At 41.8% G+C, this 24,165-nt stretch overlaps 1 protein-coding gene across 3 annotated transcripts in view; it reads right to left on the reverse strand.

The window, feature by feature from the left end:
• MAF (MAF bZIP transcription factor) overlaps positions 1-24,165 on the reverse strand; it is a 185,028-nt gene that overhangs the window by 136,281 nt on the left and 24,582 nt on the right. Inside the window, exon 3 of one of the 3 annotated variants that reach the window (XM_041400546.1) lies at positions 7,106-7,145. The exons of the other annotated variants lie outside the window; for them this stretch is intronic. The gene's annotated coding sequence lies outside the window, so the exon portion shown is untranslated. Of the gene's footprint in view, positions 1-7,105; positions 7,146-24,165 lie in introns of those variants that run through there. 3 annotated transcript variants of the gene reach the window in all.

A 24,165-nucleotide genomic window follows, 5' to 3' on the forward strand; every position in this document is an offset into this window, starting at 1 on the left:
TGCAGGCTTATGAACTTCCTTGATCTGAAGCTCCACAAATTCTTTCCATGGTTTTGGTACAGCACCTTATGTGCAGGGTGGAAGGGGAAGCTATTGAGTGTTGAATTACAGAGGGGAAAAACATCTCAAATTCCTTACTATTTATACTCACAACTTTCCCAAATCATTATACACAAATCTCCTAGCCTCAGCTGAACTGCTCACGGGTTACAGGGCCAAGAAAGAGGTGGAGCCTTTATGGCTCACTCTAAGCCTTTCAGAAACTTGAAATTCCTAAAAAAAAAAAAAAAAAATGAAAGCAATAAAAGATACCCTGCCAGGCAGAGAAAATTCAACCTCTACAGTGCCCCACAAGCACAGAATTAATATACAAGACAGTAGGAGGTTGCTTTCATAACAGGGAGCATAGGTTGCTTATTTGTGAGAAGTTTTCTGGGAGTACCTTCATTGTTAAGCTGAGGCTGACACTGGGTACAGAGAGACAGAAATTTCACAAAAGCATTGAGCGATTGGGGGTATTTGAGAAAAAAATCTATTCTGGTAGTCCAGACACTAGGCTGGGACTTGTTAAGTTGTGAACTTGTTAAATTCCAGCTCCACCAACGGCTTCCTGTATGACAAGAAACCAAGTGAGCCTATTTCTGCTGGTACAAATCCTCCTTGACTTTCAGAGACACCACGGCCTTCATGTGGCAGCTCCTCACCCATAAAGCTGTTTGAGAATCTGCTTCCCCCCTGCACATGGACTCCACCAAACACCCTTGGGATGTATCAGCAAATTAGGGGGCAGAGAGGGGCTTTAACCTCATAGGATAGGTCCAGGTGCAAGCCCTGAGAGATTCATCTTTGCACAGTTCTTCTACACCTCTTCACACAAGCCCGCTTTTGGGGTGGCTTATTTGACTTTTTAAAATTACTTTTGCTGCTCCCACAACCAGTGGATGGGGGAGAAATGGACTGTTTTCAGATTTTAGTTTCCTTGTCATTATTTATGGTGTTTCCTTGTTTTGCCAAAGTTTCATTAATTGTTTTTAGCCCAAACAGTGAATTAAATTAGGAACACCCATTTCTATTTTTGTTTCTGGACTATTTTTACTTAATGGTTTTAAAATTTTTGCAAGTGCTCTTATTTTTGGATTTTCAACATTGAACAGGGCAATAGAGACATTAAAGTAAGAAATATGCTAATTGGACTGTATAATAAATGTAAAAGTTATGAGAACTCTTTAATCACATGAGATTTGGAGGCTCCCACCTCTACCCTAATTAAAAATCTCAGTCCTATATGGTTTAGCATGAAACTCAACAATACTGCTCACAAGTACTATGTGCAAGAAAGAAGCACCCCATGGGCTCCTTCAGAGGGACAAATGGTATCTTCCATGAGCAATTTTAAGGTCCTAAACTGCAACCATTCTACAAGAAGGACCCAGGAAACTCCACCAACAGAAACAGAGATGTGGGCTCCAGGACTGTATCTGGGTCCCTAGGAGGACACATGAGATCCTCAAGAGGATTGAAAGGAAATACCCCATGGAGTGATTCAGTAGGGCAGTTTCTGTCCTCATATCTCTCTGAGGGAATTCCTGGAGGGTAATGCACAGTTCCTACAGTCCAAACTCTTCACAGACTACCTACTAACCAAAAAGTCTGCAGCCAAGAAGAGTGCTGATGGCCAGGGAGGAAGCTGCTCTCCCACCTTTTCCACGCAGGAGGGACGGACCTGAGCTCATGGCTTTGCTGCCATGCACAATGTGCCAATGGAGCCAGTGGGGTTCAGTGAAATGTGCAGTCATTGTACTCTGTTATGCTTATCCACACCCAAGTGTTTTTTAAACACAGACTGTTGAATTACCCAAAAAGCACCTTAGCCAACACGCTCTCAGATTTCCAACTGATAGCCCTTAAAAATAGAGGTTTTCCCCCATTAAACAAGCAATTATAATATTACTAGAGGTCTGGAGGCTTTTGCTCTGAGCTTCGACCTACAGCAGTATTTCCCTGCTAGAAAAAAGCAGGCTGGAGTTGGTGACATAACACCAAATATACAGATGGGACCACACTATAATTAGCAAGGGAATGTCATTCCTGCCATCTTTGCTTCATTTGTAACTGTGCCTGTAAGCTCTGGGGAATGGTGTGCATTTCACACAGTCTGCACAAGAACGAGGATTGCCAACTGTCCCAGTTCTGGTGGGATACCCTTGGTCCTCTGACCCGAGGCTTGCAGAGATGCCAGCAGTGCTGCTGGAGAGCGGTGCCCCTCGCCAGGCCACTGCCATGACCCCTGGTCCCAGGGCAGAGGGGCAGGAGTTCTCTGCATGGAAGCAACAACCCAGCTCCCTCTAAAACACCTCATGCTTCCATCCAGAGGAGCACTGCCCATTGCTCCTTGACAGGCTCCTTCACACGGACCCAAAAACATCCTTTTGCCCATCACCAAGCCAAATGAGCAGCCTAGGTCTAACAAGAGAGGCCAGTAACTCTGTTCCTCTCCACACTCGACGTGCTCCCAGGAGGGAGAGGATTTATTCAGAGTAAATATGGGGATTTTCACTGGAGCTGTGCTTTTCAGCATCTAACCACTATTTTTAAATCTCTCTATTTGTTCCAGTAAAACACCAAATCAACATTTAAAGTTTTACTGCTTACTTTAAACATTCTCAATAATTTTAAGTCCAGTTGTCTTTTGAACACTTTGTCATCCTCTGCAGGCACTTGAAAAACTTACTGTTGGCTTTGCTCTGTCTGTGCAGTCAGGTGAATTTGTTTGGTTTTTCACCAGGCTGCACAAACTGGTGAAACGAGCCAGGGGAGCAAACAAATCTATAACGTAACATGTTGCTTGTCTTACGCACAAAATTCAACCCAGCTTACTCGAGGAGGCCAATTCATTCTACTGAGTCCAAAGGGACCTTGCCTCTGAAGGTCTCAAAGCGTGTTAGAAACATTAAGTTGTACAGATTTTTAACCTTAGGGATTTTAAACAGAACAGACCCCTGTGATCATCTCATCAGAGTCTTCTTCATGATATATAAATAATTTCCCTGTGTATTTCTTGCAAAAAGGCAGAATTTTGAGATAAAGTAGAGCACACTTTTCTGGTAAGGATTTTGGCCTTGATGAAAAACTTCAAATGATGCTCAAAGCACCACTTCCTTATGTAAGATTTCCTAATTTTTTTTATTTTTTTTTTTTTTTTTTTTTTGGTCATGAAAAGTCCGCCACCACAACTGTGCCACCATATTAATTGTAGAAGTGGGTAAACTGAGGCAAGGAGGAGTCAGGACTTCCCCAAGGTTACAACAACATCCAAGTGTGGTTTGCCACTGTTATTTTTATTGAGGTTCAGGGTTCCACAGAAAGGGCTGTCTGGTGTGAGCTGCCAGTCCCTGCTGTCACCTTCCCTCTGTCCCCCACCCATGTCATGTCACTGCTTTCTGTGCAGCCCCAGGTGGGGGAGGCAAGCCCAGCACCCACCTGCACCCCAGGCTGGAGCTCCTGAATCCTGCCCCATTTGTGACAGAGGAATCAGGCAGCTCCTGCTGTGAGCTGGAGCCAGAGTCCAGAAGACTGGAGACCTGGGATCTGCTCCCAGCCCTGCCACGAGATTTTTGCAGATCTGTAGAGAAATCACTTATTTCCCTGGGATTTCCCCTTAAATTTGACAGAGTGCCTTGAGATTCCCCAAGGAAAGGCACTGTTCAAGTACAAAGCTTAATTATGATTGTTATAATATAGTCATGCCACTAATTCCCACTAAGAACTGCAAATCGCTCCCATTCCGCTCCTCCATCCCCCATGCTTGTCAGTGCTGGTGGACAATTAATTCCTCAAAAAGGAATATATTAAACACATGTGAAATCTTTTTTATTCACAGGACATCTCTGAGCAGATTGCAGTTCCCTTCAAACATATTTGTGATTTGAATGCGTCAAGTGATGTATTTCCACTTTTTTTTTTTTTTAACAGCTTGACAGAATTTATTCAAAATTCAAGTTGTGACTGGCCAAATAAATCTTGCAACATCCTTTCTATGCCTGTGATCAACCAAATTCTTCTACCATGTAGAAATTTAAAATTCATTTTCTATAAAACTTGCATGGTTGTCTTTAGAAATTGTATTGAATGAACTGCTTTCCCCCCCCACCCAGTTAAATTTAGTCATTTTGAAATCCACAGGAATCAATCTCAAGAGGAGTATAGAAGGCTGAGGTGAGTTCATTGAAAACCTCAAATAAATTAAAATACACTGAAAATACCTTGCATTTTTGCCCTGCAATAAACACCAAGGCTGCCACAAGAAATGCATCAGCCTGTCCCAGCCAGGCTGAGCCCCAACTATCGTGACTCTTCTTAAGCCAAGGGGTTAATGAAACCCCTGCTACAAGGGTTAAAGGATAAATTCAGCTCTATGGTCATTCCTTAGAGAACTTTTGAAGGACAGTTCAATATCCCACCTACAAAAATCAACCCCTCTGCTGTCAGCCCTACATCCTGAACAAGGAGCTCTGAGATCTATTTGTGTAATATTAGACCTGAAAAAAATTACAAGTTGTGATGAAATTAAAGACATCCAAATTTTTAGCCATTCTCTGCTGATAAAGGCTCTATTATTACCATTTACAAAGGGGAAACACAGCCAATTATAAGCTACTTCTGGCACATGCCAGGCCTCGAGTAGAAGATAAGCCAACACAGCAGAGCTTGCAGCTGGAAGCCCAGAAATGTGAAAATGAGCTGACTCATGGAAATATCCTCATATAAAATATCGGTTGGTTATTTTTCTCTGCCTCCTTTCTGTGTGTCTTAGGAATGATATATGAATTGCCTTATTTACTTTGTCCCATAAAACTTACATTTTTTTATTAATGTGCTGCCAGCTCCAAGAGCAGTCGGTGTGGGAGCAGATGGAGGGAGGGAAGCAGGGGGGAGAACTGGTCTTTTGGGGGCACAGCATGGGAAAGATCCCCTGCAACACTGCAGGTCCAAAAGCACAGTGGCTAATTTTCACTGAGCTTTGTCCTGCTCCCAGAAGGCAAACCAGCTCCTCATTCTGCCCTGATTTCACCAAAAGCATGAGGCTGCCTGCACTGGCATTACATCAGGGAGAATTAGTGAAAAATGAGGTTCCCAGAATTTATGCTCCTACCTGAAACCAAATTGGGAGCAAAAGTGATTTCCTCTGTTTTTGCCCAGTGCTGCCCATCCCAAAGTCCAGCCCCAGCAGCAAGTCTGCTGTTTCCCAGCAGGCAGGGGATGTCACCAGCCATGGGCTGCCATCAGCCATGAATTTACCTGCCTGGCACACCAATGTGGAGTTTTTCCCTGCACTCACCCCAATTTCCATGAGGAAATGTAACCTTTGAGATGTCTGTCCCCTTTCAAGCCCACTTAGAAAGCATTCACACGTTGTTAGGAGAGGCCTGGGTCCAGGTGGGTGGGTGGTGGGATGCTATATGCCTCATTTCCTTAGGAAATGAGGTTAAACAACCCTGCCCTCCCCGTTATACTGCACTATTGAATTAAGGATGGTGAATGCTCATTATGAATATAATTAAAAGCAACAGCCTCATCTAACAATCTATTTTTATCCGTTCCTCACCTAGACAAGCAGCAGAAGGAATTAAAGTCTGAAGGGAAGAGCCACAGTCGGGTAGAGTTTTGCTCTCCACTGGATGTAACTGTGTCGAAACACAATTTCAGTAACACAACCTTTCTTAAAAACTACTGTCCAAAAAAGATGTGCTTTGGATGCTTTTTTTCCCTGGGAAACCCATGTATAACAACTGCAAGGGCACAGATTGGGAAGATATTTTCATTTTATGAGGGAAGAAGGCATGAGCTTTGCAGCATTTCTTGCACCAGCTGCCGGCCCCCGTGGCGGCAGGGTAGGTAATTAAAAAGGACATCGTGTAACAGATAAATGCAGGATAGTAAGTAGTCATTACTTGATATATAGTATATCATCTATTATTAGAGGCTAATAATTCTCTAACCTATTCATGTTAGTCTTTTGTCCGAGGAGCTGGCTGCTTGGCACACTCTAAATTTCTCAACATAAAATTTACTCGATGTTACAACTCATATCTAATCCCAAATTTCTGTGCATTTCACTGCAGTATATCATGTAGCGAGGTAAAAGCTCAGCACTAAATCCTTTGCAAAAGGAAGAATGAGCCAACAAAACTCCATGTTTTCACTTTCCTGCCAGAAAAGAAAAAAAACAAAAAAACAAAAAAAACCCCAAAAAATGGTACTTTGAATATTTTTCTTGGTTGTAATTTTATTTCCTCCTTTAGAATGCTGCAGAATGCTAGACATGCTCAGCTGTACTTTACACAGCACTCAAAAATGCACTTTTTGCCTGATATTTTTATATTTGTGGAAATAACCTGCATTTTAAATACATTTCTACATATATTTAAATACATTTTTTAAAATGCACTCTAAAGGGAACCAAAGGAAGTGCTATTGTGTTTAATCACAAGGAGCAAAATCCTCAAGTCATGTAAATCACCATTTCACAATCTGCTCCGCAGTATCCTAATTTGGAAAATGTATCACAGCAAACCAAGCTGAATTTATAAAGCATTCTTTACACGTTCAAAACATTCATGTAACTTAAGAGTGTCAATCTCCATCAGCTGTCCTAGATCACTCCAAGAAATAGAAGTAGAATTTATTTATTTGGAACTTCATTTCTTTTCTTCTAACTACAGATGCTTACTTTTCTTTTTTATTTTATTTTACTTCACTTCCTTTCATTTTAGTTTCTTTAACTTTCTTCTGCTTTCCTTTTCTTTACTTTACTTGCTTTTATTTTGCTTTCTTTTGCTTTATTTTATTTTTATTTCTAAAGCCCAGTCTAAAAACTTAACTTACACTATAAAAAAAGCCAAGCCACCCCAAAGTACCCAATTACAGCGTCTCCAGAAGGTTTAGAAGCCAGAACAGCACTGATAAAAAAAGCCACATGGGACGAAGCAATAACGCTGCGCTCGCCCGCAGGATCTCTGCTGATGAGCAGCTCTACAAGGACTCCACTGATAAGGGCTCACAGCAAGAAACTCTAGTAGCTGCACCAAAAATGACACCAGATCTCTGCTCCTGTCTTCCAAATTGTTTTCCAGCGCAGCTCCCTCCTGGGAGACGGAAAACACTTGCTGCAGGTTATCGAAACCTCACACTTCCCGTTTACCTGGCCCTGCCACCAGACAAGAGGTGGAGATGCAGCAGGAGGACAAAGTCTGCAAACTGCCAGGAGAGGCTGGAGCAGACCTTGGGAGAGGAGTAATGGGACCCTCCCAGCAGCTTCACATGCAAATCCCCCCTAAGAACTCTGGATTATGGCTGGACCCAGCTCCAGATTAAAATGAGAGTTAAGTAGTGGAGTTAGGAACTGAGACAGATGGGGAAAATACTCCCCTAGGGATTAGGAAGCATGTGGCAGTCAAAATGTGTGATATAATTTTTATGTTGTTTGCCTTGTTTAGGTATCCTTCATAGTAAAGCAGTATTTTGTCCACCAAAGGCTACTAAAACCTACGTGCATTTTTGCAGTACTGTGCTGCTCGTTTTTTGTCCGTGAGCCACATTGCATCTGTGCTCATTTGAATCCCATTCCCCACAGTTTTGCCTGGAATTGGCACCAGCCTCCCTCTCCTATAGAGGGATTCTGCACGCTGCACTATAGCTGTTATACTCCACCCCAGAGATTGCTGCAGTTCGGCTCGGCAAGATTTACTTTCAGGCTCCCTGTAAGAGTACAAGCATTTGGGGTCCTTTCTGTGTTTTAGAGAGGGAATAAACACCCTTTGTTAGGACTCAGAGCAGAAATACAAAGGTTCCCACGTCGAGAGGCTCTGCCCTGGCTCTTGGAAAGATGCAGGGAAGGTTGAGTGCAGGAGAGTGACCGGCTCGGTCAGAGCACGCAGCACTGATGCAATTACAAAAGGCTCATATCTAGAAAGGAAAAGTTTGTGCTGATATTAAAGTGATAGCAGAGGAGGAAAAAGCCCTCTCAAGTGTGTTAAAAACACTTGACCCACATCTATGTAAACAGACAACCCCTTGCTTTTTCCCTAAGATTAGCAGCCTCCACCCCACCTCGCTTGTGGTCTCTGAGGACTTTTAGTAACTTTCTCACTTTTGTGCTTAGGAGATGGGAAATATTTTTCTATAGCTCAAATCTCTGTTAGAGCAACTGAATTACAGAAAAAAAAAAAATTTCACTTTCTAACAGATGCACTAGTGCACCTTGGGATGAATGTGTTACGGAGTCCAAGCTATTGCCACCTGCCTCCCAATTACATTTGCTGCATTGTCCCTTGTGGTGTGCACCTGTGACATGCTGGCACAGAGCAGGGACAACTGGAGTGTGCAGGCGTGGACCAAGCCACACAGGATTTTGTTTTGCAAAAGTCTCTGAGCAATTAGTGCTGTGCTTTCTTAAAGCATAAGGGATATTCTGCAGCAGCTGACTTTCTTTTCTCCCCTCGATATGGTGAATTAACACAGAGAAATTGTTGTCTTGTAAAGGGGAAAAGCCGTGAAACTGTAATTTAAAAAACTCTTCACCTTAGGATACCAAATGTCCAGCTGGCCAGGGAGCAATCTAACAAGGGAAAAGGTCATTTATGGGCTCCCTGCTACCTCTCCTCACATATACACCTAGTCAGCCAATTAACTACCACTAGAAATAATTCCCATCAAATTTCAATATGATTTTTACAGCTGAAATAATAGAGAAATCCACAAGGCTGTGACTGTTTGCAGCAAGAATGATGAACAAAGGAAGGCTTCCAAGGTTTTAGGCTCATTATATTCGTTCCAGTATAACATACTGAGGTTTTTTTTCTTCTTTCCCCTGGTAGTGTTACAGCTCTTTAAGTGGCTGAGCAGCATCTGCACCAAGAGGACCACATGATGAGAAGCAGAAGCAAGGAGACATGGTATTATGCATATTGTAAGGGTACAGTGAGCAATGCACTTGCAGTGACGTATGTACTGACAGGATTAATTTGACACTGGCAAGTGAAAACTTATTTTGTCATTAAGCTATCATAATTATACCATATCCAGAGCCACCGGATGCCCTAGCTGAGAACCCTACATATGCTGCTTTTGCAGTGAGAGGCTAATACAGAATTTTAACATCCATCTATTTTTTGTGGGGTTGGTACAGGAGAACAGATTGGGACACTGATGGTTTGTAAGTACCCCACGACTACCTACGGGTAGTCAAGGTGACAGTGGTACTGGAAAATGGCTGAGGGGCTTTTGCAGCCTCTTAATGGGGGTCCTGCTTCCCACAGCCTAAAAAGGCAAGAAGAGCTCGACAGACTCTAAATCTTTTTGTAATGCAACCTGGCTAAACACTGCTTCTGATTCATATGTTTCCAGCAAAGAGGATATTTCCTTGTAAAAGAAGGACATATAGGAAAAATAAAAACATGCAAGATACATACAGGAAAAATGAGCTCTAGAAGCCAGAAAAACCATAAGGGTCTTTTGTATGTGACTTATATGTGAAAAATCAGTCTTTTGTCTCTGCCCCCATTATTTATTTAGACAAATAAATATGCTTATGAATGGAAAACCAGAAAGATACCAGGACAGAAGAGCTGCTGCTCTGTTAAGGATGTGATATTGCAATATTTATTGCTGCTGAGATAGGAAGAAAACAAAAGAGTATCCAAAAAAATCTTAAAGTTTGCAGGGTTTAAGAACAGCAATTTTAGGTTACCTCGAGGTGACAATTTATAAACACAATCAAAATTGTGTAATAAGTTAAGTAAATAAATGGGTTTCATTCTTATTTCATAAACTCCCCTGTCAATGACAAAATACGCTATTAGTGGCAGTACAATTGTGAAAATATTCCTCAGTTACAACTGAATGTGCTGGTTGTTGGGGTTTTTTCTTCAGTGTTGTGTGTTGTTGAGTTAAAAATGACAAAGCCCTGGATTTCTTCGTTCTTGCAATCTATTCTTTTCCCCTGACTTCCTGTTTTCATGAAATTTTAATCAGGCATTTAAAATAAATAGCTATGCAGAGCCTCTATGCCTCTTTGAATGCTTGGGATGGATGTTTTGGGTAAAGTGATAGTCCAGAGACCTTGAGAGCATTTAATCCCATTCTAACTTGGCAAGACAACAGAAAATTAAACCACTGAATTCTTCACTTCTAGCAGCTCTGGAGAGATTTTTGGGAGAGGGATGTGGGAGATACTGGTGTGTGGGACAGGTCAATGAAATTGCAGGTCCATGTCTGTTCTCCCTGCTATGAATACTGGCAGCAATCAGACCAGTTTAGAAGGTCAGCTCTGTAAAAAAGGAAATGTGCAGCTTCTCAGTGCACACCATGCACCTGGACAGGCAGGAGCCTGCTCAGTGCTCACCCTTGCACAGCCTTAGCCTGCAGCAGTTGTCTAGTACATGACAAAATTTGGGGTAGATTACGCCAACACAAAAAATGCCAGGAACCAGATTAGAGCAGAAAAGATGAGAACTTCGGAGGAGGACAGAGCCAGCCAGTGGGAACTCACTGCCTCATAAGGGTTTGTGGCTGACAGGATAAAAGCTCCAGATTTTAGGAAATTGTAGGGATGCTCCTTGAATTTCAGGGTCAATGGTTCAGTTATTAATGAAGGTGACATGATTTGATATGAGAGTTGATGACCCTAGAGCACAGCTAAGCCTGATTGCTGAGCCTTACACTAATTTAAACTTCTGTGGGATTTTTATTATCAGACATATTAAGAGGTAAGTGCTCCATGGTATAGACAATAAAATAACAATGTACAAGTTGGCCAACAAATTGTTACAGAGTCAAACTTCTCATCAGGGACGAGTCATCTTCACCTGGTCATGGTTTCCTGGAGAACTGTGCTTAAATTGGAGGCTTTTAACCACAGTCACATCTCCAGTTGCCTGTGTGTTTTGGAAATGTTTCACTTCTACTGGCATGGGGGTCAAGGTTTTTTGCCTGAACCAGGAGGAAGATAGAAATATTTACTTTGTAGTTGTATACACTGCTCCGTTCTAATGAGAACGAGTCAGTTGCCACCTCCAAAAAAAATGAGAGCAACTAAATCATGAAGCAAACTTACAACAGCAGCTTAGAAAAATGAGGGAGATGGAGCCACTTTAGAGATGTGAATGAAAGTAAGAGGATTGTGGAGTCCTCTTGAGGGGAGACCCTGAATTCTGCTTGACTCTTGTTTCACTCTACCTACTCCACTCCCAGCCCCAGCAGCAGTGTTTTCTGCTCTTGTCATGTCTTTGAACCCTGCATGCAGGTGCAGGGAGCATCATTTACACAGTGGGGTACATCTTGCTTCTGTTCACCACTGTGAGCATGGCAGAAATCTCCTCTGTGGCCAGCTCACCAGCCTCTCCTTGGCATGGCCCCTGACTTTGACATATCAAAAATAGCAATATGAAAATGAAATAGGAAATATTTTCATAGAAAAAATATTCCAAGCAAAGCAAAACAGAGCAACTCTTGGCTCCTTGTCCTTTAACATGCATATTCAATGTGCAGGAAGCTAGGAAGAGCTATTCATGGGGTTGGCTTGTTTTTGTTGGTTTGGGTTTGGGGGCAGGGGGAGCATTTTCAATGCATGCTGGATCCTTCACAAATTTTAATAAGTGGTTTAAACCACAGTGATTCCTTACCCCTCTTCCCACCACCCCCCCCCCCCCCTTTTTTTTTTTTTTTTAATGAAACAGTGTTTAATTTCTGCAACGACATGTCACTTTAAAAGGAAGAAAGGGCTGCTCCATAAGAGCTGTGCAGTGCAAAGCTTTTTCTAGTCATTTCCAACAATATATTTTGGAACTGTTCCCAGTAAACAGGCCAGATTAGCTGCCTTTGGTTCACATTTTACATTGTTCCTGAGATAGGGGAGCTCTGAATAGCAGACTCTGTCCATACTGTTTGGTTGCAATAAAGCTAATTCTATTCAGTATACTATAGCAGTATGATAGCACTTGTGTAGGATTTCCCTTCGCTTGCATATTTATAGGGTCTTGTAGAGCTCTGCTGTAGCTCAGTGCCAGCATGAAGAAATCAAGCTGTCAGTAGTTTCTATTTTTGTCCCTACCTATAGTTTCAGTAATGACAAGTGAGTGAGGCAACATATGCATTTCCCATCTACAGGAAAAAATTACTGTCTTCCTTCAGTGTCTTACATCTGTGCTACAACCTATTTTCCTAGGGCTTCAGATTATGTTAGCTGATAGTTAACATGTACAAGCACTGGTCAAGTGCAGTTGACTCACTGCATTAGTTGAACCACAAGAGAAAAAGTTCCAACAATTCAAAATTCCTAGTGCTTTTCCTTTCTGCCCTTAAAAAGAGGAGAAAAAAAAAATTCTTCCTGGGAAATAGCTGTTCTTGTATCACATCCTGGCTCCTATCATGCTTTGATCAGCACACACATTCAAGAAAATGAGGATTCTCCTCTTAAGATTAAGGGAGCTGCTGATTATATTTAATGTCCTCTTCTTGACCTCAGATGGTTAACTCATCCCTGCAGCTTCTGCGGGAATTGTTCCAACGAGAGCAGATAACCCCAAATCTGAGCTGTGGTCAGCAGCGTGATGCCACACTGCTTCATCAGAGCAAATGGAAGGGATCTGGGACCGGGATCCAATGCTAACAGAGAGACAAGGTCTCCCAAAAATCTGCTTAATTATTCAGGCAATGCCTGCATCGTTCACAACCTTCCCCCTTCTTGTAAATACTAATCCTGATTTACTAATGCTCCAACCCCACCAGGGCATGGCCACCCATGAATACTGCCAAATCCAGGCCAAAATTTAGGAAATGCTGCTTGTGAACCCTAGCAGCTGGAAGAAACTGACTCTGAAGGCAGTGCCAGGGATGGCAGGCACGGCTTTGGCTTGACGGCATCAAGGCATTTTACAGCCTCTGACATGACTGCATCAGATCTTCAATGACAGCTAATAAAACGGAACTACACCCCACTGCTTTGAAAAGCAACAACTCAGAACTCCTTCAGAGATTAGACTTATTTAAATAAGGACACTGGGCTTTAACAAAAGCTCAGAAGGAAAATAGCTTGGCAAATTTGATAACAAGGAAAACACTCTTTTCATACTTTTTCTTCTTCCTCCCAGCTACATCCTCTTCTTGCCTTCCTCATAGCCTAGAAAATCAGATATTTATCCTGCACTTAGTGCCTGAAGGGGGATGTGCTCACCTCAAAGTTCAACACTTATCCATGCTGATCCTCCACCTAAAGTGACTTTTTTTTGTACAATTCCGGGGCTTCAACACACCACAAGGAACAGGCAGAATTAAGATAGGAGTCCAGGGAGGCAGGGGACAAAGTAAGAACTGTTGGGCTGGGTTGTAAATAAAAAGCAGTCAAAATATGTTAAAAAATACAAGGCAGTGCTATAAATCCCTCTCTCCTGTGTGAGCCAAGCTACTGTGTTACAGAGCTGGAGGGGCTGTGAGACTTCCCGTTACTTTATAGTCCATGACGATCACCCTCTTGCAGTGCCACAGCATAACAAGCAAATGTCCTGACTCCCAGGAAGCCTCTCATAAAAAGAGGCACTACAGCTTCTTACAATACTCCAAATAAGAGAAGGAAAAAGAAAGGATTCTTGGTCATCCCCCACTCCCCCTGCCATAAACTTGTACTTATTTTGCCAATTTTGTTTTAATTGTGTGCTGCAGCAGAGGGTGTTGTAAGCTGGGGAGAAGGAGAGGGGGAGGAAGAGAAGGAGGGAGCCTGAAGCCAGGGAGCCTTCTTGCTTGTTAATACACAGGCAAAATGATATGCACATATACAGCTCTGAAAGCTACCATGGGGAGGGAAGGAACACAAAGGAGCCATTTATTGCCTGAAAACTGTCTCTGAACAAACCCATTGTGTTAAAGTAATACAAATTCACAACACCTTCCTGCCTCTTTTTCCATCTGGATCTGGGCTAGTTTGGGTAAAGGGCCCTGCCACCCAGCACAAGTCCTGGAGCCTCAGACCCTGGCAGAGCTGGGATTGCTCAGCCTCCTTGGAACATCCCCTCTTGGGGCCAAATGCTGATAACACAGAGGTGAGAGAGAGGGAGGAAGAAAAGGAGAGAGGGAATAATTTGGTTTGGACACCCTTAAAAATCCATCAACTCATTTCTGGTCAGGTTGTGGATTTATCGAGAGAGGCAATTTAAATCCAAGAACCAGAAGAAGATATCTTTTGATGTAACATTTTGTTCTTTTTCTGAATACAAAGTTATTCCAGGCAGTGCAGTTGGCCTGAAATAGTTACCAGTTACAAAACCGGGACTGCTCCTATCTTCCCCTCCTCGTGCAATGCAAAGAAGATCCTCCTGCTGAGCTCCAAAGTAGGGGAAAAGCTATTAATTAAAAATAATTCTCCACGTTAAGGCTTGCTGCCTAAAGCTCAGCTAATATTAAGGAAATTCCAGCCGTTCACTCCCTGCTGCTGGAGGCTTTTCTTTCTCTATTTTGTTTTGCTAAGCTCTTTGAGAAGAAGGGGATATGGATATCCCCTCGAAGGCTCCAGCCCCTTCCACCTCCTCCCCGAAATTCAGGCTCTGTTCTTTCCCTCTGTGGGAAGGACCCAACCCATCAGATTGGATTATCCTGGAAGGGAGAGCAGGTTTACTCTCTTTACACCTTCTTTTCAACCTGAGGTGAGGAAGGGGAATGTCCCCTGACCTTGGTCCCACCCTAGTGTTCAGCACCAGTCAGAAGAGCTTTCCCAGCTCACAGCAGGGCTGCCCCTCATCCCTGCTCCAGCCCCATGCTCCTGCTGAGCATCACAGCTCTGCTTCTCAAAATACCTGCCCCAAATTTCAAGCCTCAACCACACTCTCTTCAGCCATGTTCAGGCACTGCTTCTTCAAAAGAAACCACTCATGTGCAAATCCAAACTTGCTTCTCTGTCTGGAGTCCCACAGATTAACTGTCCCAGACCCTGGGACACAGGACCTGCACGATGACAGCTAATATGGGAAAAGTGTCTTTCACTTCTGCTTTTTGATGGCAATGTATTTCATTTCACTAATGTTAAATATAATGGAAAATTTCTGAAAACACTTTAAAAAACCTTTTACATTTCATCAGGTTGTCACAGTGCTTAAGAAATGTAGAAAGAGTACAAAAATGGAAATCTGAAGAAAGAAGAAACTAATGAAACTTCAGAAACATTCATTTTTGTGCTGGGAAAGGGTTGAAATTCTATGTTTTCCTATGCCTAAACACTGTAGAACTGCTGCAAATAGGCTGATTTTGACAGTGACAATACAACTGCAAAATTCCTGCCATTATCTCAAAGCATATCTTGCACTATTATTTTCTTAACAGTTCTATACATTTAAAAACATCCTCTCTATTTCCATGATTTCCTTCTGGATTCATATTTCATGCAGGAATCTTTTCGAGAAAGGACCCCCAAAAGCTTTTTTTATCAAATTCTAACTTTTACCATTTCAAACCCACTAATGCTGAAATTTGATGTACAAGCTGTCAGAACAAAAGCCTCTCTTCAGTGCACACATTTTGAAGCCATTACTTTCATTTTTCAAGCAACAACAACAACAACAAAAAAGGAATACCTTCAGTATTTTTTATGATTCCAAATTTCTTTTTGAAGTTCCTTAAGCCTCAAAAAGGTTTAGTTAAAACAATTTCTATGTTTTGGGGCAGTAAGTTTTTAGTGCCCATTTTTCAAGTGTGCTTTTCTAAATATTCTTTTCTACTGAGATAAAGGTTAAGAGAAGGTAGTGACAAAGACAGTATATGATAGGGAAAAGTATTTCATACACCACTGTGAATTTACATAGAGCTGTCAAATGTGTTATACCAAAAAGGATTCCACTAGGACAGACAAATAACCTCTTCATTCTTGAGCATTAGTCTTAGGAAGATGTGAATTTAGATCTTGATTCATTAAACTGTTAAGTCCATACTTAGGCACATACAGCTGATTCTGACTCAAATCAGAGAGGCTGAAGATCAAGTTAATTTTGTACTTACATAAGGATTTTGGTCCAAAAACCCCGCAGAGCTAGCACTGAAAGAACAAATCACCCATCATATCCATGCTTTTTTTTCAAAATCATGATTGCACCACAGTGCCAACACACATACAGCAAGTCCAGATTAACATATTCCCTTGGGAATTTCTGTAGGACTCTAAGCACAGATTACCTGGAGCTGGCCATGAATCTCTATTCACAGGTGACAGGGGATTCATATTGGATAGACACCTCAGAGAAGGAAAGTTGTGCTTTAAACTGTCTCCTAAACAAAATGTGGCACTTATTTCTTCTGAATTTCAGCAGTGGAGCTGATGTAACTCATGATGTTGATCCCTTATGCTACTACTGCCACTGCCCCTTTTGCAGAGAAAATTACTCTCTGTATCACTGCTGCTGTGCAAATCTATTACAAATATCACTTAAATTCATCAATAGCATTCAAACATTTCTTTCAGCCAGTCATGTGAGCTGTACTCTTGATTTTCTGAGTTCTCATCCTTCCCTTAAAACTGTTTACCCAGCCTGAGTTCACACACATTCACATTGTCTCAGTGAGTAATTCAGGTTGCTCCATGGGCCACATCGATTCATCAGCAAAACCTTAACGTGAGCTATTTTGAGCCAAAAAATACAGGATGTTTTACTTGAACTGCACAGGCAGCATCTTTCCCAAAATCCCAGCTAAAAGATGCAGTGCTCTCTGTGAGGAGAGGAGTACCAGTCTTACAGCTCCCTACTCACTTGTCTTTCCTGGGAAATTCATCCCAAATACCTGCAAGAGAAATTACTCAATACAATACTACTGCCTGCATCACATTATTTATACTGCAATAAATACAAATCAAACACCACTTTTGATATAAAAGCTACCAATTGAGAATTTCACTTCCACATGAGGCTGCTTCCATTTCCTACAGTGATATTAATTTCTAATTTTTCCTCCTGTCTCTGCAATTACTTTTTAAGCTTCTCTATTTCACTTCATAAATCCCACTCATAAGACTGCAAGTCACCCAGATGCCATCTGCTGAAAAACAGAGTGATGGAAAGTCTGAATAATACACTGAGTCAGGGTTATAGATGCTACATTCTGACACATTCAGAGGCATAAAGCTGGAGGAATAGATTAATAATTACTTCACCTGAAACTAAATCAGTTGTTCATTACAAGCCTGACCACAGGCTGAAGCTGGTTCTATAAATACCTTGGTTTGGTCTGATCTAATACAAACACACTGGGTATGCAAATATTCCACACTCCAACGGCAAGATGCTTTTTCTGATAGTTCTTGCTTTAGCATGTCAATCTGAAGCCTTGATTGCTTTTCTCACACTTCTTTGGATGAAAGGACATAAACAGCTATGAAAACCAGTTCTTTAATATGCTATGCTTCAATTCAATTCAAACATACACTTATTGCAAAAAGAACAACATGAACTGAGAAAAAAAAAAAAAAAAAAAAAAAACAAACCAGAATGGAGAGCACCATAATGTAATAGCAAATGCAAAGCAATTTTCATTTTTGGATCCTGGAGGATGCATGTGCAGAGCAATTTTTCTACTACACAGCAAAAAAGGGATGAGGGGGAGGAGCACATGGGGACATCTTATGAAGGACTGCTTTTTAACTCAAATACTACATTTTTGCAAGCTTTTAAAAACCACTGCTAATAATTTATATTTGGTATGATGGAGAGTGTATATATAATATTGCAGAGGACAAAAAGGTCCTAAATCTTTCTGGCTTGGATTCTTTGACCTCGAGAAGTTTAGTCTGAAAACATTTGTTACACGATGAAAAGCTCTGTGAGAATGCTAATGCCATTCTTAAAGGGTTAATGATGCCTAACTGATTGGCACTAAAAACCAGATTTCATTTGGTATAGTGACAGGGAAACTCTGCCACCAGGAGTATACGTTCATGCCCACATTATTATAGGACAATTTAGATCATCTTATTTTAAATTTCATGGCTCTGTAACACAGATGTAAATCAAAGTCAGTGAGGCAAATGATGATTTTTCCATACTGAGATTTTTATTGTCTTGATCTTGAAAATATGCTTTGGGCCCAAGCTGTCTATCAAAATACTTTGAATTAGCCAAAGGAGTTTGTGTTGCTGCTAGTATACAATTAGAATCAGAAAACAAAAGCAGAAATCTTTCAGAACAAGGCATGTCCCATCATTTTTAAAATCTGGGCTATACTAACAATTTATTTATAAAGGAGCTGGAAACATGAAGTGTTCAGGTCCAATAACATGAGAATATTGAAATGGAGACATTTCAAACTGAAATCCTGGGTACACCTAGAATATCATATGCCGTTATTGTGCTGAAAGCACTGCAAAGGAATGTGTGTGGTTATTTGGTGTACATGTATAGAGGCACATGTGTCTGTGTACACCTGCACATATAATTTGCTATTGAAGGATTTCAGGTATTTAAATGCATGATTCTAGCACACAGATCCAGTAACTTCAAAGCAATTCCTTTCTTTAATAAACACACTGTGCACTTGACATATTGGTTGTCTGCTTTTTTAAACCTGATTTATCCTTCACTTACATTTCCAGATCTGACTTATTGGCCAATTCCTTTCTAATATTTGATGCATTGGTGATTTTCTTTTCAAATTTGATTAAAGCACATCACACAAGTCTTTTTAAATCTGTTTCTAAATGTTACGTGTATATCTGGAATGCACATTTAAAATCTTAATTGCAAAACTTTCTTGATTAATCATTCATCTCTTCTTATCTTGGGATAGTCTTTCTTATATGCCAGTATAATCTGAATTAGATGAAACAAGCAATTACACTGGACATAAAATACAGTAAATGTAGCTTTACAATAAATTGCTAGATGTGAAGCTTTAAAGAGAGCCTGGAGATTTAATAAAAAGCATTAACCCAAAATAGGGAAAATTTGAGTTCTAGCTTGAACATTTTTATGCTCTAGAGTTACACACTGCAAAGGCAAACAAAAGAGAATTCGTGCTGTGCATCTCTGAGTGCCCTGGGAATATCAGAGAGGGAATATCAGAGTAAAAACTTTGTCAAGAAAAAAGACACAGAGCCAAATCTTCATGGGAAAAAGAGAGGTGCAGAGTTCCAGAAAGGGCTCCCTGGTCTGAGTTCAACATCCACTCAAGCCAGAACCAGGTGCAAGATCAAACTTCAAACAGGATGAGAACCTCATGGAGTTACAGACTCCACAGTGAAAGCAATGAAAGGAGGGGGGTGAGCCTCAACTTTCTGGCCAAGCTCCAGTACAGGTAATTAAATTTTACCTAACTAAATTCCCTCTGCACCCTCAACAAGATACATGCTTGTTATCCACTTTCTAATCTGCCCCAAACTGGGGGCAGGGTTGTTTTACAGAACCAGACAGTTGCTGGATTCCACTGGTGCATGAAGGGAGCCATATCCATCCCTCTCTTATCTGCCTCACTGTTTTGAGGGCTGTTTTGAGGGCTATTTAATAAATATTTGGAAAGATGAAAGATACCCATGAAGTGCAAAGCACTATTATTTCACACTCACCTCTGAGAAGATCTCTAGATAAACTTTATGACCTGGGAATTCAAACAGGTACATGAATGGATTTCAGAATTAGCCCCACAAATGGTCCCATCCTGCCCAGGGTTGAGCAGCTCCCAGGAGGAGCTGAGCACCAATCCTCTCCCTGAACCCCAGAGAAATGGAGAGTGCTCCTCATGCAGCTGGAGATCCTCACAAAACAGGGATGCCTTTGAGGGATATCCATTCCTGCTTTAAGACACTTCTATGGTTTTAGCAAGAGTTCAGAACAACCACCACCAAAGTCAAAAGAAGATTTTTCACTGGGCTTGGTGAAAGGAGAAATGGAAGGGTCAGTGTGCAATGGGCAGAGCTGACTCTGAGGTTTTTACAGTTTCCTTCTATCTACATGACTAAAAGTAAGAAGGGAAGAGATAGAGAAGAATATGACTTGGAGATGCCAGGGTCAAAGCGAGGAGGTATGTCCCACCTCTGGCCCTACCAAATAAATAAAATAGTAGTAGTAAAACTGGCAGTAAGGAGTAAAAAGCTGGCAGCTGTTGCTACAATGTCTTGTTGTTACAATGTAGGGAGATGTCCTTTCTGACCTCTCACAGGATACTTCATGGCAGGAACAACTGGGGATGCTGGCCTTAGGTGGAAGACAGAGCTCCGCTGAGAGATCAATCTGTGCTGCCCTTGGAAATTCATCTCTCACCTCATCAATCATCAACAAAAGGAAGGAAGCTGGCCCTGGATGGCCTGATCCCCTTGGTTTCTCTTGACATCTAAAAACAATTATGACGCTTAAAAAATAAAACCACCATGACACTTAAAAAATAAAACACAGGCTCTCAGTTTTAAATGAGCTTCTTTAAAAAGATCTGACTTCAGTGCTGCCAGAGCCCGGTACAAGAAGCTGCCAAGATGTCCCCACTGGGAGCAGCATGGCTGTTCCTGTAGTGGTCCCTGACCCTTCCCACAGCAGGCTCCTTCCCTGTGCTGGCTGCAGATCACCATGGGTCAGTGCTCCCAGGAAACACTTTTCCTACCAAGATGCATCTGTGCATTGCCTTTGAGTGTACATCTCCTGCATATCATGAGTCCAAGCATGATGATCACAGATCCTTCCAAAGCCCATTGAAACCATGGAAAAGAGGGGTTGAGCAGGTACCCCCATGTCATGACAGCTCATACCCCAGAAAGCTGCATCTTTACTGGTAGACCCATCTGCCTCCTCCTTTGACTGAGGGTAGCATCTCTTCATGTGGACAGTGAGAAAGCAGAGAAAGCTATTTAAATTTATACTTTCCCATATCCAGTTACTAAGCTGCAAATAGGCAGCAATTACCAAACCATTCTTCAGATGGATTAAATGTTACCATTTCTTTTATCATCTAAAAGTCATCAAGTTTTGGGTTTCATTTTTGGTTGGTTGGTTGGTTGGTTGGTTGGTTGGAGTATTTTGTGTTTTTAATTATGGTAATTATATTATTCATCTTTTGGACAAAACAGATTTTAGAACTGCTCGATAAATCTATGTGCTTCTGTATGTTAAAATCTAGTGTAGTGTAACAGAAGCATGCAAAAAAAATTGTTAATTCTTTTCTAGAAAAACTAACAAAGGAGCAGTTGACTGTTTCCCACAGCCAGGTACCTTGAATTTGGCGAAACCTAATTACTCATTTCCCATAAAGTAGAGCAGCCTATTTCCTGGCCCCATAAAGGTCTTAATGAGGGCAAACCATTCACACCAAATGTCTTCAACCTGAGGGCTCAGAAGAAGACACCATGAGATAAAAGACATACCTACACCTCAGAAGATGGGGTCCATTACCACGTGTGAGTGAGCAGGCAGATGTCAAAGAGTGAGAGCACCAATGGCCTCAGGATGTTCACTGACATTTTTTGAAATGTCTAAAATGATCTTGAGCTCCCTAATTTTCATATGAATCCAGTAATGACTTCCTGTCCTCCTCAACCATTCCAAAAGTCAATGCTATGCTGTCCAAGACAAACTACCCTCTCAAGAGGAATTAGGAAAAGACTTACGCCCCAAGTGAATAATATTCAGCCCCCTCTTACTTTCCCAGCAGAGTTTCCCCTCTCTTTTCCACTCTGCCAGCATTTCCCACACAGCACAAATCCACATGTGAACATTTCACACAGCAGAGAGCCAGTTCTCACACCAGCAAATGCCAAACCCTCCAGAACCCTTAAAACAAACATAGTACTGTTTGCATCCTGCACTTGTTAAAATGTAAAATGGACCTGATACCTTGGGTTTCATCTGCTGGCTTCTCTCTGAGACAGCATTTCAAGACAAAGAGGTTACGTGTGGCTACAGCATGGAAGTGGTTTCAGTGAGGTTTTTATACAACCTAGTTCCCACCACTGCTCAGAGAACATCCCTCAGCTTCAGAGATGTCTGCTGCTGGTGTGGGTGGCTCGGACAAAAGACGGGATCTCATTTGTGCTGACTGTGTTTCCAAGAAGTGGTTCACCACTTGCACTACCCTGCAACAGCTTACTGTGCTTCCAGCAGAGAAATACAGCATCGGAGCCATCGGCTGTCACCGCTCATGTGTCACCGGAGTTCTGAACGTGCTGCCATGGGAAACTACAAAATTACCATTTCCAAAAGTGGACAGAGCTTATGGTGTTAAGCAAACACCATGTTGAAACAAACAAGCAAACAAAGAAACAAGCAAAAAAACCCAAATCCAACCTGTACTACCCACAAAAAATATCCAGAACAACCCCCCACCACCACCATTACAGCTATTGGCTCTTACTCTGTTCACCTATTGCTGCACACAGGGCATCTACATCTAGAGGAAAACAAGGAACAGATGTTAGTTGATTGAAAAGCTTGAGCCTTCCATTGTTTTATTGACTTGTCACCACAGAGAAATTTGCTTTAATTTACTTTAAAAGTAAATGACTTGATCTTCATAAAACTGGTGGTAAGTCACAGTTCTTAATGAGGACATTAAACAAGGATTCTGTTTAACAACCAGAGGCACCAATTCCAAATGCAATGCCTATTTGAACAGACACATCCATCTTCTCTTTTGAAACACCCTGGTTTATTTTCAAGATGTTCAACATACCCAGCGAAAAAAAGAAGTCTTTGAGCTCTCGAAAGCCTATGCAAAAGCTTAAGGCTTTTTTTTCCCCTTTGCGATACTTGATTGTACCAGATTGTACCAAGTAACTTCTTTTTTTTTTTTTTCTTTGTCTTTATTCCTGAATGAAGTAATTCATATCTAAATGGAGACCTTTTGAACTCTACTGGCTTCAAGATAATCTACAATGTAACTGAGGAAAAACGTGAAAGAAGGAAAAAATGCCAGGAGTTCAGGGGCTTAAAAACAGGCAAAGACCTTCAACTTTTTTTAATATAAACTACCAGCCCCACATGCAAACCTTGATGTTTTTGAGACATTCGATTCCTGTCCTCAGACCAAACTCAGTATTGCCACTCCAAATCAAACATCACTGATGGCTGCCAGTGGGAACGGTGTCTCCTAGGTAATGGAAAGTGAAAGGTCTCCCAGACACCTCACAAGCTGCACAGACGATCCCTTCCCACCACAGTCATGAATACATCCATGGAAGCAGGCAACCTGCGAGGTAGGAGGTCTTCAGAGATGGGAAATTAAGACACCTCCTTCACAAAGAGATCATACAGAATTTTCAGAGGCTAGAGAACAGACTGTTGCCTTTATCATCTTCATATGTCCTCACTACAACCAAATAATTTACTGTGTAGCTCCTAATCCAAATATGTTGTTCCAAGAGTTTGGCTGCATTGAGCACCAGCTGAAGGCTATATGAAGGTTCATGATCTTTTCCTGGTCTTTCTTTATACTACAAAATTCACACAACAATGCAAGAAATTTTAGCTGCACCTTTTTGGAAGCAATTTGCAGTTTACAACTTACAGCTCAGGTGACAGCTGAGTTTTCTACCAACTAAATAGGCCACATTCTCTGCCTTGGTCCCAAGTTTTGTGCAGAAGACCTGGAGGAAGACAAAACAGTGGTGGACCAAGATGTACAAAGATACCTGAGTGATTTCTGCTTCTGCAAAAGCAGCTGGTGCTGCTCTGAGGGAGAGACTGTGAGACATGGTGGTGGGCAGGACCTGGGGAGAGTGAAAGAGTAGAAAACCCGGGGCATGGAAGCTCCCCTGCCACTAACACACCCTGATATTGCCCTGTACTGGTTCCTTATGGCTGATGGGAAAAGAAGGATCTAAATGGACATCCCTGCACTTGGAAACTTGATTACTTTCCACATCACACCCTCCAAAGGTTGGGTGTTCTCACGAGAGTGATGCTCACCACAGCATTCTGCTAGAACAGTCATGAACCATTGCAGCACAGAGGTGCAGAGCTCTTTTTCAGGGGAGAGAGGGAAGGATAAAGAAAGAAACAACTGATCTCCATGTTTGAAGTGACAGAGTGGAGTGGAGTGGAGTGGAATGGAGTGGAGTGGAGTGGAGTGGAGTGGAGTGGAGTGGAGTGGAGTGTGGGCAGTGGGAAGTGCCTGAGTGGCCAAGAGATCTGCCCCAGCCCCAGCACTTGCCCCGTCTCT

Source organism: Onychostruthus taczanowskii, unplaced genomic scaffold (genome assembly GCF_017590055.1).
Source record: "Onychostruthus taczanowskii isolate IOZ18803 unplaced genomic scaffold, ASM1759005v1 scaffold18, whole genome shotgun sequence".
In the NCBI taxonomy this organism is placed as follows: Eukaryota; Metazoa; Chordata; class Aves; order Passeriformes; family Passeridae; genus Onychostruthus; species Onychostruthus taczanowskii.